Here is a 14,990-nt window from a genome sequence, read left to right on the forward strand (position 1 = left end):
AGACATGGCATAGTTGGGTCAAGTATAATGATATCTGACAGTGATTAAAATCACAATCATAAAAAACGCTTCGATGCAAATCTGTATATGTTGTTTAATTTAAAAAATTGGTCGATTATTCCAAAAGCTACAAAATCTCTTATTTCCTTATATTTTATTAATTTAATAAAAAGTATGTCAAATGGAAGGAGTTGATATGAAGTATTTAGAAAAAAAAAATTTTATACATCCATACATTTTTCAAAATGTTATAGCAATTTAAGTTCAAAAGTAAAAACATGTTTAAATTATTAAATGTTACTATTCATAATTTTTGGGGGTTTTTTAGCTTTCACGCAAAACTGAGATGGTATTAATTGGTGTATTATTTTTATTGTTTTTTTTTTGTTCTAATAGTAAAATCTTCTCAAAAAAGTTTAGTCCAACTAAACCAAGTACGCGAGATAGATGGTAGACTATCACACCAAATTTTTGCAACGCCTAACAGTCTTGACAACGCAAAGTGTTGAATGGCAGCATCATCCCATTCATACAATATTGCGTACTCTTTACTGATCCACTGATCGATCGCCATTGTACTATCTACTGGGTCATACACCGGCAAAGCAACTGATAAGTCAGCCCACAAACGCATATGATTGTCACGTCCCATTGCGCTTACACCACCACTCATGGCACCATTGCTCAGCCCCACTTCATCCTTGTTGTTCAATGCCATACTTGCACACAACACAATGGGCCGCAAACCGTTATTTTTTTTTTACACTAATGCGACTTTTGACAATCTACTACACCTACTACTTGACTATTTTCGGCTCCGGACTAGCCCAAGTTAAAATTATGACGTACCGTAAAATACACGAATAATTTTCTTTGCAGACAAAATTATAATTTTTCAAACACGCGCAATTAGTTTTTTTTTCAAAAAAATTTTTGCGTTACCATGCACAATAACACAATAAAAAAATGTAATAATTTTAACGTATACTTAACCACATTCGAACTAACCTTCCACTCGTTATCCACGCGTTTACCCCACACCTGAACTCTAATAATCCTTATAAGTCTAGAAGGTACTTATTATCAAAATGAAGAACACCAACTTTAAATATAACATAAAATATAAATGTATATTACGTGTATAACAAACTAGCAACACATGACTAACGTAGGTAATTCGCACGGAGACGATAGAAGGTCAACTAACTCGCATTACCATCCATACGGATGACACAACGGTCGATCACCAGTATAGCAACGATAAGCTGACCCCTCTACTATATAAACTATATATCACAATAGTAAGTATAAAAAATTTTTTTTTAATATATTAGTTTCTATGAAATTTTGGTTACACCTTAAAAAATACAGTGTATAATTAAAATAAATAATAATCACCGGATAAAATTCCATTATTCGTTTGTTATCCTAAAAAAATTATAAAGCAAAAATCACTCTAATATGGTTGTATAGCACATTATGGGCTTTATTTTAAAAAAAGTTTTAAGTACGCATAATTTCCAAAACATTAAAATTTTTGTCGAATAAATCGCTTTGTATGCAAATACGAGGTGTGACAATTAAGTAATGAGACTGACGTTATAAAAGCCGTATATTTAAAAATTATTCAACAACTGTTCTATCCCCTTCAAAGTAGTCCCCTTGGGCAGCTATACACCGAGCCCATCGCATTTTCCACGCGTCGTAACATTTCTGGAACGCTTCAACTGGAATGTCCATGAGTACCCTCGTCACGGCCGCTTGGATCGCCTCAATCGACTCAAAATGGGTTCCTTTGACCTCCAATTTCATTCTGGGGAATAAGAAAAAGTCACATGGGGACATATCGGGCGAATAAGGCGGCTGCGGCAACACGGTGATGCCTTTGGAAGTCAAATACTGCAAAACACTGAGGGCTGTGTGACACGGCGCGTTGTCGTGATGCAGAATCCAAGTGTTTGCGATGTCTGGACGCACCCTGAGAACTCGTTTTCGCAATCTTTCGAGTACCTCTCGGTAGAAATGTTGATTAACTGTCTGCCCAAGAGGTACGAATTCTTTATGGACGATTCCGCGGCTGTCGAAAAAGGTAATGATCATGGTTTTCACCCTCGACTTGCTCATGCGAGCTTTTTTCGGACGAGGGGTGTTTGGAGACAGCCACTGCGAGCTTTGACGTTTGGTTTCTGGATCATATTGAAAAAACCAGCTTTCATCACCTGTGATAACTCGATCAAGCAGCGTGGGATCGTTTTCAACTTGCTCCAGACAGTCTTGTGCGAGAGCCATTCGATGCTGTTTTTGCTCAGCAGAAAGATTCTTTGGGACCATCTTCGCACACACCTTTCTCATCCCGAAATCGTTTATTAGAATCTGTCGAACGGTTTCACGGTTGATACCGAGTTCAGACGACACCATTCGAACCGTCAAACGACGATCTTCGCGGATTAGGGAGCGCACGCGCTGCGCATTCGCGTCGGTTCGCACTTCAACTGGTCTCCCTACTCGCTCTTCGTCTTCCACGTTCTCGCGGCCCTCTTTGAACTGCTTGTGCCATCGAAACACCTGGGGACGACTAAGTGAAGCACTACCATACACCTTCAATATTTTGGAATAAGTTTCCGTAGCGGTTTCACCCAATTTCGCACAAAATTTTATCGCGATGCGTTGCTCTAAATTTGCCTTTTCCATTTTCGTGACGAGCACTACGAACACGTGTTCACATAACGCGATACAGCGGACGAACTACTGCAACGAGAGAGACGGTGAACTTATCGTCGGAGAGAGGAGGGAATCCGCTACATACCGTATAAATTTCAAGGCCGTAGTGTTATCACGAGCGCGGCAATAAAATCAGTCTCATTACTTAATTGTCACACCTCGTATTTAAAAAAAATATAAGCATATGGTATTTTTACAAAAATTGTTGCTATGATTCATACATTTTTTAAAAAGATATACTAATTTAAGTTTAAAAGTAGAGACATACTGAAATTAGTAGATTTTATTAATCGTAACTTTTATGGGTTTTTTTTCTATTAGAAGTTGAAAAAGAAACAGAAAACATAACAAAAGCACCATAGTAAAATCAAAATATTCTCAGCTTTGTATTGGAGTTAATATAAATATAACATAATTTTATAAAAAAAATTGATCACTAGTGACTAATTAATTAAATAAAATTAAAATTATATTAATAATATTATTAATTTATAAACTAAATAATATTATACTCAAAAGCCACAAAAAATTACTGAAAAGTCGATACGTATTTCGGAAACAATGTTACCAATATCAACGCTAAACTTATACAATGCCATTTATGAATGATGCATGAACAATTAAATTGATTTAATTAAAGAATTATTATTAAATGATATTAGACAATTGTTATGTTAAAATAAATAATAATTACCGGACAAGATGAGATTATAGTATTTTGTCTGATNAAATAAATTATAATTACCGGAAAAGATAGGGTTTTTTGAAATGCACTGGTGTTGCTTGATTCCTTTATACCAAATTAAGTTTAAAAGTAAAACCATATTGAAATTAGTAGATTTTATTAATTGTATTTTTTATGAGTATTTTTCTATTAGAAGTTGATAAAAGTAGCGGTTAACATAACAAAAGCATCACAGTAAAATCAATATTTTCTCAGCTTTGTATTGGAATTAAAATAATACATAATTTGTCATTTATTAATGTATGATTGCATAAACAATTAAATTAAAAAATTATTATTAAATTATATTAAAAAAAATATTTTGTTATAGTAAATAAATTAAAATAAATTATAATTACCGGAAAAGATAGGGTTTTTTGAAATGCACTGGTGTTGCTTGATTCCTTTATACCAAATTAAGTTTAAAAGTAAAACCATATTGAAATTAGTAGATTTTATTAATTGTATTTTTTATTAGTATTTTTCTATTAGAAGTTGAAAAAAGTAGCTGAATACATAACAAAAGCATCATAGTAAAATCAATATATTCTCAGCCTTGTATAGGAGTTAAAATAATACATAATTTGTCATTTATGAATGTATGATTGCCATACCCCCTAAAACAGCCCCAGCCGTTTTCTCTCATTAGGAAGATGGGCGGTGTACACGGCCAAGAGTTTATGNTCCCTAAAATGGCCTCAGCCGTTTTTTCTCATTAGGATGACGGGAGGTGTACACGGCCAAGGGTATATGGTGAAAGGCATATGGGTCCTCATTCCCAGAAAGGTCATGAGTATAATTGAGTGTGCTCTCCTCATTCTCTTATCTAGTACAGTAGATATCACAAGTATAGCGGGTTAAAAGTAAATCTACATGTGGGGGTACATTATCATAGAAGAAGGAAGCATATACTATGAAAAAATGAATAGTTTATTAGAAATTACTTATTATTACAAAATTATTTAATATTAATTTTTTAATATGTTACACGTATATCAGAGCCGTTGCTAAATGTTTGTGTGGTGGTATACCGCACGAGGTCCCACAAATCAAGTCAATGACTAAAAAAATGAACTCAGCGGAATCAAATTGTTTTGCCAACGATTTCAAGCACTGACATTTGTTTATACTATGTAATTTCTTAGTTATATAAGTGAAATTTGAAATATTATTAATTTAATTTTAGCTTCGATGAGAAGCTGAGAAGGTATTGGTTTTACTATATTGTGTTTATTTTGTGTCTGTTACCACTTTTTCTCAGCTCTCACCTGTAATATTATATTATTACATATAATATTAATATATAATAAGATGTTATCATTTGTTCATGTATGTCACATATTATGATTATACAAGATCACCAAAACAGGGTTCTCTTATTTAAGATACAAAATAACCCTTTAATAATACAATAAAATCTCCCTCTTGTAGAAATTATTAAGTAACGCCTACACGCAGGGACCCTCTTTTAATTAACCAATTACAATACAAAGCCTCAGCTTCTAGGATCACGATAGAGATCGCTGGGCTACCCCCTTCACACTATAAAAAGCCATTTTTCCCCATCTAAACCAGTTCTTTTGACGATTTTAAAATACACAAAATCTACGACACTCTACTCAAGATTTCACTCTCCGGGACTTAGTCGATTTTTTAATTAATTTGGACTTAGAATATTTTTCAATTTAAAAACACTTAGTCGATTTTTTAATTAATTTGGACTTAGAATATTTTTCTTTAAAATTAAATGACACTTAGAAATTTTAAAGTGAATTTTGTTTTGGTGAATCTTTTAATTTAATTTAATTTGTTCAATCATTAATAATATTTTATTTTTCTTGTTATGAAAATAAACATCAAATAATATTTTAAACATTATATTTTTTTTAAATTATTTTATTTTAATAATAAATCCAACCTAAATTTAGATATTCATTTAATAATAAAAACTTATTGTGAGCTTTTCTTATTGGGTAGCTAGTCTCGTTGCTAATGTCTTTGTTTTAACAAACATCGCGCCGGCAGACAAAGCTAAAGGTCACAATCTTCTCAATTTAAATTGAGATTTAAATTTATTTGACTAAGTGTATTGCAACTCTATACTTATTGGGTAGCTAGTCTCGTTGCTAATGTCTTTGTTTTAACAAACATCGCGCCGGCAGACAGAGTAAAGGTTGCAACTAGACATTGTTCTAGAATTAGGTATATTAGGTTAGAATGTATTCGTAAGCCTATGCGTATTGGGTAGCTAGTCTCGTTGCTAATGTCTTTGTTTTAATAAACATCGCGCTGGCAGACAACGTAGAGAAATTTACGAATATATTTGCAGTGTTTAATTTTTGTCTTGGTTATTATTGTGCCGCATCCTTTCAAGGTGCTTTATTTTAGCACCGGGACACATTGGGCCACCACAATTCTGCCTTGATAAATTTTTTACATAGATATAGATATTTCTGAATCTTGTTTTGGCCAGGCCAGAGGAAAATTTAAGAAATATTGGTATCGATCTCTCAATAAAAAAAATTATACTCTCTAAAAAAAATACTTATTCAATAAACGTAAAAAAATCAATAAGTTAAAAAAAATCAGAATTGTTTTTATAATAAAATACAGAGTGTTTAAAATCTTTTACAAGTAAGATCAGTCTTAGACTTTGTGTAATTAAATCATATTATTTAAAGTCTTGAGTCGTTTTTTGTAAGCAATTATATAGACTATATTACATATAGTGTAAATCGTATACGTAGTGCGTTTAATACGGAAATCAACACTGGATTACTTAAAATATTATTGTATCACACAGGACGTAAGGTAAGTACAATTTAACCTTTGCTTTCGAACTTTCAACAATCTATTGCGTGATAAACCATTAATAATTAATGAGAGAAACAATTAATGAAAAAATTAATTTAAATAAAATCGAAGACAATTAAATCTACATTAAAATTACAAAAGCTTATAATAAATAATTGATTATAATAATCTACTAAGCATCCCCTAATTTCTTTTTATATTTAACCTACGCTTTCTCATTTTTATATCTCTATTTTTCTACTCTTTTTTCTTTTCTTTCTTTTTATTTTTGGTTTATTACACACCGAACGGATTTCTTTCAACGATACATCAAAAGATCACAAATCGTATCTAGTCAAAGACATTAACCACATTAAAGACATTAAAAGAATTGAAAAAATTTCCCTCGTTCACCGTAAATAGGGGAAACTTCCAAAAAAATTACAAATTTAAAAATCGCTAATTTTCAAAATTTTTTCAATTTTTTTTACTAAAAACTGCCGTAACTTTTTCAAAAATGAACATATCAATACGTTATAACATATTAATTTTTTTTATAGATGCTTGATGTCTTTACCTATTATTTGGTATATTTTTTTTTTGTAAATTTGACACTTAACCTGCCCATAGAGGGGGATTTAAAATGACAACTTTTTCACAAAAAATTAACTTTTAAAAATGTTCCAAAGGTCTGACACTTTTATATATATCTTAAATTAAAGTTAATGTAATGTACTTTATTATGAAAAAAAAAAAAATTAACCTCTGAACTTGTCTTCGCGGTGAAAATGGCTACCGAATGCTATTTTTGTGTAAAATTTCTCGATTTTATATTTTACATTTTTTACTTTAAAATACTATAACTTTTAAAAAAATGTATGGATCAATGTAATTTTTTCATGAAAAGTAGTATTTATATACATCTTTCTTTAGACATACTTTTTTTTTTAAATCAGACCATTTCCCTATATACGGGGGGCATCAAATCTAAAAAATATATATAGAAAGTAGAATTTTTTCAACTTAACTTTTGAAAATAAAGTACTTTATTATGAAAAAAAAAAATTTCGGACTTTACTTTATTTTTATGATGAAAATGGCTATCGAATGCAATTTTTGTGTGAAAATTCTCGATTTTATTTTTTACATTTAGCTTTGATGTTTAACTTTATAATGCTATGACTTATTGAAAAGTGTATGGATCAACACAATTTTTTTATGAGAAATAATACTTTTAATAATCCCTTTATCATTCAGGATATTAATAAGGAAATAGCTGATCATGTAGCTTTTGGAATAATCCATCAATTTTTTTAATTGAATCATTTTTGAAAAATGTATGGATGTATAAAAAATTTTTTTTCTAAATATTTCATATCAACTCCTTCCATTTGACATACTTTTTTTAAATTAATAAAACATAAGGAAATAAGAGATCTTGTAGCTTTTGGAATAATCGACCAATTTTTTAAATTAAACACTATCTATAGATTTGCATCGAAGCGTTTTTATTGATAGTGATTTTAATCACTGTCAGATATCATTGTACTTGATCCAACTATGCCACGTCACCACTGTGCAACGACATCCCTGTGCTGGGTTTTTTTTAAAATCGTATTTATGGCATGATGGATGAAATAACATTATTTCTATAATAACCACTGGTAAAAGGTGAGAACATTGTGTTATACCAAAATGTTGATTTTAATATACTGAAGGTATTATACCTTGACACCATGCATTTAGTATAAGAATCCAGGATGATCGATGGCCGTCGAGTATTGTTAAATAACGAAAACATTAATATACTTAGGATTTTTAGTGTACTATTAACAGTGTAATAGCAAGGAAAATAAAAACACGTTTACTATTATGCCATCAAATAGACCGCATCATATAATACGTCGGCGGTAAATGGTCAAGTCCTAAATTTGATGTAGTCAGGGTAATTATTTGTAAATATAGTAACAATAATTACACAATAACACTAGAAGCGTTTATTCCAAAGATGAAACAATATTATTTAATATTAACAATAGTTTAAATAAATAGATGTTTAAATACAAGCGCCTTCTTTTTAGTAAGTAACAGTGACCGTTGACATGAAAGAATTAAGTAACTTTTTTCTATCTTTTTTGTCCTGCGCCCGAGCGACCGATTCGCACCGCCATTCGGCCACCGCGAATAGCGTAACCTGTCGAATGTGAAGAGGAAGCGCCGTGATCGCCATCGGACAGTAACACCAGAAATGCGATGCGACCGCGACATACTCCCATCCAGTCCGACCGGTCGGCCCAACAGTGCGCCTACTATAGCTGATCTGCCGGAATGTCCTCCAGCCCTTCAACATCGGACATATAGATGGGGGCCGCCTTCAATATGGTGTTGACGACCGGCTCCACCTCCATCTGCTACACCGTGTCGGGCTGTATAGAATTGCACAGGGTCGGAACTGGCCGGTCACCTCCTACAAAAACTACCGGTAGGCTATACCAACGGTCCCTGGATGTCTCCACGACGCTCGGGCTCGACTGCCGCCCTCCAGCTATTCCTCGTTCGGACCCTGTCCTCTGGCGTTGACACTGTTCGGTCCTCACAGGTAGCTGATTATGAGCCCCATCGCGTGATCGCTCTGGTTCTTGAGCCCTTTGTGGAACCTGTCCCGACGTAGGCTGGACACACCGACGAAATCGTCCGTTTTCGTCACGTACGCTGTGACGATGATTCACCCGTTCGACCGCGGTTGGGGTTCTGGCGTTCCATGCGCTCCTGGGCCGGTTGCCGTGGCAGACGGGTTGGGGAAACCTTACGTATTGTTCGAGTCCGTCTGTCCCTTTGCCTCACTACCTCTGGTCCGTTTCGCGATCGCCTGGTGCTGTCGGAGACCCCTCTCTCGTAAACGGCACATAACAGCGGGTTGGCCCGAATCTCCCACAGCTGCGCTCCCTCGCCTTTTCGACCGTCCAGCCGGTTGGAACATCGTCCGTTAGTTCGCCTGTGAGGATAGCAACTCCTCTCCTCATTTTCCGTATGACGATCCGCAATATGTTGGTCACTCGGCTGCTGCCGCTCAGAATGGGCGGTTTGGACGCGATTGACGCTGACTGTCGATGGCTTGCTGTTCCGTCATTCTGTAACCAATCAAAAGCGTTAGAGTACCCCAATTTAGCTGCACGTTTAAGGGCCAAAACGTGAAGCTTCAACTGACTTTTACCTTTGGTTACATAGACCCCCTCACCTAATCGTTTACCAATTTACACTGGACCTGGCCATTTTGCTGCAAACCCCGCATGAAATTTCTTTTCAGCGCTAGATAGGAGATGTGCGCGGTAATAAACCCAATCCCCTTCCGTAAAACTATCTAGGTGATTTTTTAGCCGGGTAGATCTGGTCCTGCGATCACTTTTACCGAAGTTCAATCCGAGTTCATTAGAGGGTTGCTCTCCTCCTCTGGAAAAATTAATTTTTCCACCGTATCGTCCGGTGTTTTCAAATTTTCCCGGTTCCTCTGTGGAAAATTGAATTTTTTCCGGTAATTCTTCAATAAAAGTTTCTGTTCTACTGAACAATTCCTCCTTTCTTTGGATCTTCTCTAAATTATCCGGTTTTTTCCCCGTAGAACTGATGTCCAGTAGCCAATCACCAAGAGCTTTTGCCTCGCGTCCAAAAGCTAAAACTGATGGTGTGTATCCCGTCAGTCTGTTCCTGCAGTTTTTCACTGAAAAAAGATTACTTGGAATGCAACTGCCCCACTGGCTATGTGGTTTTTCAATTAACGCACTCTGTAATCCTTTTTCAAGTCCTGATAACGGCGCTCAACTGGATTTGCTCTGGGGTGATATATCGGTGTCGTCCAACCTTGTGTTCCCCACTTCTCCAGTGCTTTCTCCATTGCTTTGGAAACAAATTGCTTCCCGTTGTCAGACAAGAGCATTCGAGCATAACCAAAACGAGAGAAGAACTCTTTTTCATCATCATCGCCATTTAATTCCTTTTGCTAAAAGATCTGTGCGGTGATTTCAGTGTAGTTTGAAACAAACTAACTATACCAACCATATATCGCGAGAAACTTTTGCAAATATTTCATCTTTTTTGGTTCAGGAAAATTGGCGATTGCGATTAACTTTTCTGGTTCTCGATCAATTCCGGTTGAATCAACAATGTGCCCGAGAAAATTGATCTGTGAAACCCCAAAATTACATGGTTGAACAGTTAACCCGTGTGTTTGTAACCGTTCTAGGACTCGTTGTAGGTGATTGAGATGTTCGTCCATACTCAATGAATACATCACAATGTCATCCAGGTATACAAACACGAATTTACCAACGTATCCACGCATAACCTCGTTCACCAACCGTTGAAAAGTAGCCGGGGCGTTTTTAAGGCCGAAGGGCATTACTTTAAATTGGTAGAGACCCATCTGTGTGCGAAACGCAGCGAGTGGTCGTGACGCTGGTGTCAGACCTACTTGCCAATAACCGGACTTCAGGTCGATGGTGCTGAAGACATTAGCGCCACCGATCCCTCTGACCATGTCATGTAAGTCGGGCATTGGATGTGCGTCGGACTCCGTCTGAAGATTGAGTCTTCGGTAGTCGACGCATAACCGCTGAGAGCCATCTTACTTTTTGGCGAGAACTACGGGAGCTGCCCATGGCGAAGTACTGGGTTCTACAAACCCTTGCTCCTCCATTTCTCGCACCATATTAGAAATGATGTTCTGTTTCTCGCTATTATATGGGTATGCATTTGTAGCCGGTGTATTTATGTTTAACTGGATATCATGTTCAATGATACGGGTTCTTCCAACTACAACGTAGAAAACTTTAGGGTACTTCCGTATAATTGACCGCACTTCTTCAGGATTCTTTCCTTCCGGTACAATTACTTCTTGAACAGTCCCTTTCTTCGATTTGTATTTTCTCCAACACACAGTTGTACGTTTTTCAGTACCCATATGAATGGTACACGCTTGCTAATCCCATGATACTTCCAGTTTCACCAGAAAGTCATGTCCAAGGAAGATGTCTCCAATCAAGTGGTCGAGAACTGCGACTCTGAATGTCACCTGAAGTTCAGACACCCTTGCTGTGAATTCAGCGTACTCGTGAACCTGCATGGTCCGGTTGTCAGCCATTGTGACCACATGTGGTTCTTCTTCTACCAATTTCCCATATTTACGTGCTACCCACGGTAAAATGTAAGATCTCGTGGCTTGAGAATTTAACGGCGCAACAACTATTCCCGTAGGGAACTCCAGTTCAATTGCCGGTAATGGCACATTGTAACTTTATGGTGACCGGTTGATGTCGCTTTTTTACCGTTCTTGATTGGATTAAAATGACGCATGGTTTCTACCATGATCTTCTCCGGTTCCGTAAACATTACTGAATCCTAGTCGGATACTGTTCGGTTCCCGTTGACGATAGAAAATTTCTTCCGGAGAAAAGTTCAGCTGCCCGGAGACGTATATTGTATAATGAATCCGTGTCAGATTTTCTCCGTCGATTTTGAATTCCGCTGAAAGGAGTGAACTCCTCAGAGAGTTTTACCGGGAAATACTTCGGGACCTACAACAAAGTACTTGTTAGAAAGTCTTGTTCCGGGACTTTCGGGATTTTGTTCGGTAAATGGTCCTCGGAATGTTCCTTGGTCAGGACGCGTTGAGCTACATTCCAGTATTTCCAAAACTTATCCCTTTTCGGGTTTTCTTCTAAAAATTATCCTTTCCTTTGGATTCAATTGTGGCAAACTGCATTTTGGTTTGTCCCTCCGATCCTTTTACGTGTTCTTGGGCAGAACTCCGGGCTTTGGGACTTTTGTTTCGGTGGATTTCGGGTATTAACACTTTCTGTCCGGGCGATTTTCCGTGGATCAACCGGAACTCTTCTCGTTTCCCGACTTCTTCTGGTTTTTGTCCGGGCAGTTTGCCCACCAGTGACCGTACCGATTACAGTTTTTGCATCTAGCCGCTTTATCAAGCTTCTTCTCCGGAAGTTTACTATTTGAATTCGGTTGTGGTTCTTTATTAGGCCATCTAGGGCCGTACCCACCGGCCGAAAACCTCTTTTCTTCGGGTTGCCGTTGCCGTGAGAAGTCTTCACTATCCAGATCGTTAGCCAGCTCAAACAGATCGTCTATTGACTTCGGTCACCTAACACGCGCGTGTATCCGATAGTCTCTGTTCATCAGCGCCATGATAAAATCGACTAGCTCGTAGTCCGTAAGCCTAGAGTCTAGTCGGCAGGCTAGTTGGCACTTCCACATAATGACCTAACGACTGGTTCTCTCTCTGAGTACCATTGTGAAAGTCGTTGCAAATTTGTGTCCGGATAGACTCACTATTGAACCTTCGCATAAACTGTTGTCGGAACATATGCCAAGTTGGGTTCATACAGCGTATGGTTCCCCACCATGTTCCGGCTTCCGCCTTAAGTTGAGGTGATAGGACTTGTACTCATTTGTTAAATGGTAATCTAGTTCCATCACGGACCGCTTCAACCTCCGATATGAACGTAGTCGGATCTTCCTGTCGTTTGCCGGAAAACTCCAGCAGAAAAGCTCGTGCTAAAGACAGACTATCTGGCGAAAGTAGCGATGACTCGTTAAAAGTCACTTTTCTCCTATTCTGAGTCTTTTCCTCAGCGTAAAAGTGACTTTCCTGGACATTTTCTCCATGGATTCTGGTTGACTCACGGTTTGCACCGGAGAATCGTAAATTTTTTCTAGCGAAATTATCATTTTCACCGGATTAAGTTGATTCCGGCTGACTCAAACGGGAAAACGATGTGTTTTCCCGTGACGGAACGATGTTTCCACCAGAGAAATCCTTATTTTCAGCAGGCTCATTCATTAGCCGTGAAAATCCACCGGAGAACATGAATTTCGTTCGGGCCTCGGATGGGGGAGTGAGAGAGGGATTTTGACTTGTCCGGTCAAAATTGCTCTGGGTACTCGTACGATGGTTTTCCTCCATCTGGAACCGTGGTTCTCCCGTCCTATCCGTCGAGATTTACTGTACCAAGCCGAATTGTGGTACGGTTTCCTGGTTCGTAGTACCTGTGATCCCCTGTTCATCGTAGTTGGACAAGTTGACCTGCTTGATCAAGTTGTCCAACTTTGCTTCGAGCTGATCAATGTGTTCGCTTTTCTGAGCGACTGTTGCTTCTAGTTCCTCGTTGCGTTTGGCGTCGCCCTCGATGTAACCACATAATATCATATATGTGTCATATGACAGTGACCAACTGTCACGGTCATCTTCGGAGCGCCTATCCTCTTCCGTGTGATCCGGTTGCTTGGGCCTTCCGTTAGGGATATGTTCGTCCTGGGGGGGAGGATGACTCAGTGGGTCGGGGTGAAATCTTAGAATCGCCGCGTTTGTCCCCTTCTCCTGTAAGATATGGCTTTCCAGCTGAACCATAAGGTCAGCTTTGGAACCTCCAGTTGCAAGTCCTCATCACGTAAGCTCCTCTTGCAATTCTCCTAACATAATGAGTGGTGATATAACTAATAATAGAATGCAAGTAGGTCAATGGGAGATAGCGAAGCACTGATCACGTGTACGGGAAGTGTGGGTTTGCCTAATTTATTTTTAACCACGTTTATGGGCTATACTTAATATTGCCTGAAATTACTTACTTATTCACTTAACTACCCCATAATTTTAAGACTTAACTTAACTTAGGACCTTTAAAGATTAAGTCAATAGAAACTTTAAGTTCCTTTATTTGAATGAAATAGGGGGTACAAAAATAATGTTCGACTAAGTTTGCACTTACCTTAAAATTCTTTAACGACTGCGCCAATTGATGTAGTCAGAGTAATTAGGTGTAAATATAGTTACAATAATTACACAATAACACTAGAAGCGTTTATTCCAAAGATGAAACAATATTATTTAATATTAACAATAGTTTAAATAAATAGATGTTATATACAAGCGCCTTCATTTTAGTAAGTAACAGTAACCGTTGACATGAAAGAATTAAGTAACTTTTTAGCTTCGATGTGAAGATGAGAAGATATTGGTTTTACTAAGATGTGTTTATTATTATTATTTTTCTATATACACTTTCATATATATTTTAAATTAATGCTAATGTAATATACTTTATTATGAAAAAAAAAAATTTTGGACTTTATTTTATCTTCATGGTAAAAACCAACATCAAATTTGATAAAAAAAAATACGATTTTTGTAAAAAATTTCTTTTTTACATTTTTAACTTTATAATGCTATAACTTATTGAAAAATGTATGGATCAACATAATTTTTTTATGAGAAAAAATATTTTTTTATAATCCCTTTTTCATTCGACATACTTTATCTGAATCAGAATATTAATAACAAACTATTAGATCATGTAGTTTTTGGAATAATCCACCATTTTTTTTAAATTAAACTACCTAAAGATTTGCATCGAAGCGTTTTTTTTTTATAGTGATTTTAATCACTGTTAGATATCATTATACTTGATCCAACTATGCCACGTCACCACTGTGCCGCGACCCCCCTGTGCTANGCCACGTCACCACAGTGCCGCGACCCCCCTGTGCTAGGTTTTTTTCTACCTTTTTTGTCCATCGCCCGAGCGACCGGTTCGCACTGCCCTTCAGCCACCGCGAATAGCGCGAACTGTCGGACGTAACACCGGAAATGCGATGCGACCGTGACAAATTCAACATTCAAACAATGATGAAATGATCAATTTTATAAGAAGTTTGAATGATAAAGAAATATGCAATACTATTC

General features: G+C 36.8%; 1 protein-coding gene across 2 annotated transcripts in view; it reads right to left on the minus strand.

Annotated features, from left to right (window-relative positions):
- LOC126906716 (uncharacterized) overlaps positions 1-1,377 on the minus strand; it is a 46,747-nt gene extending 45,370 nt beyond the window's left edge. For both annotated transcript variants that reach the window (XR_007704312.1, XM_050687473.1), the window contains exon 1: positions 1,009-1,377. The gene's annotated coding sequence lies outside the window, so the exon portion shown is untranslated. The remainder of the gene's footprint in view (positions 1-1,008) is intronic.
- Between the last annotated feature and the right edge of the window lie 13,613 nt (positions 1,378-14,990).

This window comes from Daktulosphaira vitifoliae, unplaced genomic scaffold (assembly GCF_025091365.1).
Source record: "Daktulosphaira vitifoliae isolate Bord-2020 unplaced genomic scaffold, ASM2509136v1 Scaffold_5, whole genome shotgun sequence".
Classification (NCBI taxonomy): Eukaryota; Metazoa; Arthropoda; class Insecta; order Hemiptera; family Phylloxeridae; genus Daktulosphaira; species Daktulosphaira vitifoliae.